Here is a 4,209-nt window from a genome sequence, read left to right as displayed (position 1 = left end):
CTCTCCCCTCCCTCCCTCCTTCTCCTCTCCCTCCCTCCCTCCTTCTCCTCTCCCTTCCTCCCTCCTTCCTTCCTTCCTTCTTTTCTTGTAATTTATGGACTCTAACTCCCACCATTCAAGTCAAGAGCAGCACTGTTGTGTAACACAAGAGAAAGAAAATGCATTAATTCAGTTTGTGGACAGCGATAGTCTTGTCCAGTTCTATGGATTTTTTCCATTTTCTTTTTTTTAAAGGCAAAAAGTAACTGGAGAAAATGCCCAGATAGAAGAATAAAGTCAATGTGAAAGTCAAAATTGAGCTTGCTGTATTTACTACAAGGACCCCTCCCATGCTGATATCACACATGTGCACCCCCTTATTGCCAGTTCTTCATGTAGCACAATACTAACATTTCTGGAAGGACTTGAAACAACCCCCCAACACACACCGGGAGGAAACAATGGCCAACACTACTCACAAGCCAGAGGATTCTTGAACTGGCAATACCTTGTATTTGCAAGGATTAAATTACATAATGTTCTAGTTACTTTTCTGTTGCTGTGATAAAATACCATGACCAAAGGCAACTTCAGGAGGAGAGGGTTTATTTCATCTTCCACTTCCAAGGCACAGTCCATCTTTGAGGGAAGTCAGGCAGGAACTAACTCAAAGCAGAAACTTAGAGCTAGAAACTGAAGCAGAGACCATGGAGGGTGCTGTTTACTGACTTCTCCCCCTTGGTTGGCTCAGCTACTTCTATACAGCCCAGGCCCACCTGCCTAGAGATGGCATCACCTACAGTGGACTGGGCCCTCATATATCAACTGACAACTAAGAAAATGTCTCACAGACATGGCCACAGGCCAACGTGATGGAAGAGATCCCTCAGTTACGGTTCTTTCTTCCCAGGTGACTGTGGTTTGTGTCAAGCGATGAAAACTATCCAGCACACGTAATCTAGGCATGCCTGCTAGGACTGCAGAAAGTTTTCTGAAGCCAGTCTGTTTAAGGGTCAGAGACTGAAGTGATGTCACTGTCTTATACACTCCAAAGCCATTGCAGGAAGCGCTAGCCAAGTTTTTGGAAGAAAGAGATGGCCATGCAGATCCCAAGCAAGCAATTGCAACCCAGGCTAAGCATTACAACAACAGCTGGTTTAATTACTATGAGGAACAAGTTGACAGAAAGTGAGTGAAAAGATTACATTTTCATAGAGATATGGGTAGGGTATGCAAAACCAGTCTTTACTTGCTTAGAAGATAGAAGTCTTAAGATGAATGTACTTTCAAGTCTTAACATGAAGGTCAATGACTGGGGTCCTGCAAACTGCCTTCCTTTAAAGAAGATACTGTGGGTCCTTGTGCGGGAACAGTAGAGTCTTTTAGGTAGAGTCCTCTATAATCATTATCCACCACATTCACACTCTATGGACCTAATGTACTTCCAGCAGCACAGTTAATACATTCACATATGAAACTAATTATGGTAGAATTAAAGCTTTGCCTGCTCCTCTGCATAAATTAAATTACTGAGACACAGATTGGATTCTAAAACCCTCCTCTTGGGTCATTAAGGGAGTAAAATCAATCACATGTGTGATTGATGCTTGAGCGCCATGTACATATGCCAACAGCTGAGCAGGGAGCTCCTCTTGGTTGGATAAGGTGGGAATCCACCTGACGGAAATCAGAAGAGGAGTGGGAACCTCAGTGGGATCTTTAAAATATAACCCCCGACCCAGCCAGGTGGGGCACCCACCTGCAATCCCAACACTCAGGAGGCAGAGGTGGGTGGATCTTTGTGAGTGCGAGGCCAACCTGATCTACAAAGCAAGTTCCAGTCCAGCTGGGCCTATAGAGAGACCATGTCTCAAAAAAAGAAAAAATAAAGATTCTCTTTAGGTCCTGTCCACCTCACAGGCTGTTGAGATGAAATGAATGTGAATCATTTGGGGGCTGGAGAGATGGCTCAGAGGTTAAGAGCACTAACCGCTCTTGCAGAGGACCTGGGTTCAATTCCCAACACCCACATGGCGGCTACAAACCGTCCTTAACTCCAGTTCCAGGGGAATCTGAAGCCCTCTTCTGACCTCCGCAGCACTGCACGACACGGGTGCACTCACATACATGGAGGCAATACACTCCTACACATAAAATGAAAATAATAAATTTAAAATATATATAAAAAAGGAAAGCTATGATTTTCCTATTGACAGAGAATTCAAATCCAGCCAAACCTCCCATTTGGTGTCAAAAATAGAAAATCATACTCTGCTGGAACAAATTATTATTAGTTTAAAATATACATATAGATGATAACATAGAAAACTCAGTGTAAAGCAAAGCATCACAGCAGTCAAGAACCCATGTGTAACAACAACAAAAGCCTAAGGAAGTTGGAATGACTTGCCCAGGGTCCCACAGCTCCAATGGGCCCAATGATATGGAAACCAAGCTTTGTGACTTACAGATGGAGGCTTGTGTACAAACTGAGAGAACCAGGCTGAGTTTTGTCAGACCCTTGCTGGCTCTGAAATCCTGTGATTCTTCGAGGATTCTGAGACCATGCTGTCGTTCCTCTGCCATTTATTTTAATTAACACAGTCACTCAGTTGAACAAAATTAATGTTTCATTAAGATGGAAAAATGCTATATTGAATTTGGAAAAGATGGCATAATGCTTCATTCGCTTTAGGAAATTTCTTATATTTAAATTTTTAGTGTAGAGGTATTCTGGAGAAGTAGAAATAAAGGCCAGAGTCTGTTATTGTGTAATGTCTTATGACCCGTAAACTTTGGCCATATTACCAAATACCAGTCAACGCTACCCTTGTCTCCTTGCACTGAAATACCTATAGAAAGTATCTGTTTTCAAAAAAAAAAAAGTATGTTTTCACCCTTCCATCCTATTCATTTCTAGAAGTTTCCTTTTCTCTAGAACAATGGCTTTAACTGAGTGATGTCACAGTTGCGTAGTTTCACACCAAAGTGCCCAGTGAGCACCTCCTTCAAGAACGTAGGGTGACAGGAACAGGAACGGATTGAGAGCGCTCACTGCATGGGGGCTTTGCTTGCCTGAGCCCTGTGTCTACCTTGAGATAGGCTCTTGAGGTGGAAAAACAAAGTTAGTGCTGGCTTTTTTCAGATACTGCTGGTCACTTTTTAAAAAAATATTTTGGTTCTGGCCGGTTGAGGGCGCCCAGTGGGCTTCGGTCCTGGAGGAAGTTTGCTTATCGGAGGAGACCCTCTCTGCTTCTAGTTCAACGGATGGGGATGGCTTTTGGGCAGATACCTAAAAAGGACTGGTACAGCATTCTGGGGGCAGACCCATCTGCATATGTGTCAGACCTAAAACAAAAGTACCAAAAACTCATATTAATGTATCATCCACATAAACAAAGTACAGATGTGCCAGCAGGAACAGTGGAGGAATGCATGCAGACGTTCATGGAAATTGATCAGGCATGGAAACTTCCAGGGAATGAAGAGACAAAAAAAAGTACGACCTGCAGCAGCATGAAGATGATCTAAGAAATATGGGACCAGTAGATGCACAAATACATCTTGAAGAAATGTCTTGGGACAAAGAAGACTGTTCTTTCTGTCCGAGCTGCCGCTGTGGTGGGAACACAGTGTCTCCAACGATGAAGCAGAAGAACTCAGCCTGATTTCTTGTGATACATGTTCACCAATTATAGAACTCCTACATTACAGCTAGATTGGTTTGCTGTAATGGTTTCCTTTAGCTGTGTATTCAACGGGATCAGAAGAGGCCTCTGAAGCTTGATCCTTTTTGTTGTTGTTGTTAGCTGTATAGTTTGCAAAGATAATATAAAATCGTCAAGCAAAGGCCACCTCAACTTAACAAAAAAATAATTCAGTTGTTTGCATGTACTTATAATGTATAATTACAGGGTGCCACAAAATGACTTGACTTATAAATTACATTTTGTGGATTCTCACCTGACAACTCTTATTTTCTCCTTGACACAAATAAGAGATTATAAGTATGTCTTTCTTATTGGATAACAGCATTCTTCTTTCAATATTATAGTTACTAAGTTTTATTTTAAATTTTTAACTTTTTATTTGTGTGTGTGTGTGTATGTGTGTGTGTGTGTATTATGCACACACCATTGCATACGTGTGGAGGCCACAGGCCCTATACAAGGAGTCACTTCTCTCCTTCCACCATGTAGGTCCCATGGATCAAATTCAGGTCCTCAGACT

The 4,209-nt window shown here is 42.2% G+C and overlaps 1 pseudogene; it reads left to right on the top strand.

Annotated features, from left to right (window-relative positions):
• The first annotated feature begins 3,236 nt into the window (after nt 1-3,236).
• On the top strand, nt 3,237-3,697 carry LOC103729402 (annotated as a pseudogene).
• The last annotated feature ends 512 nt before the right edge of the window (nt 3,698-4,209 follow it).

This window comes from Nannospalax galili, unplaced genomic scaffold (assembly GCF_000622305.1).
Source record: "Nannospalax galili isolate Female #2095 unplaced genomic scaffold, S.galili_v1.0 scaffold1272, whole genome shotgun sequence".
Taxonomy (NCBI): Eukaryota; Metazoa; Chordata; class Mammalia; order Rodentia; family Spalacidae; genus Nannospalax; species Nannospalax galili.
The sequence above is the reverse complement of the archived record's forward strand: the minus strand, read 5'-3'. Positions and strand labels throughout refer to the sequence as shown.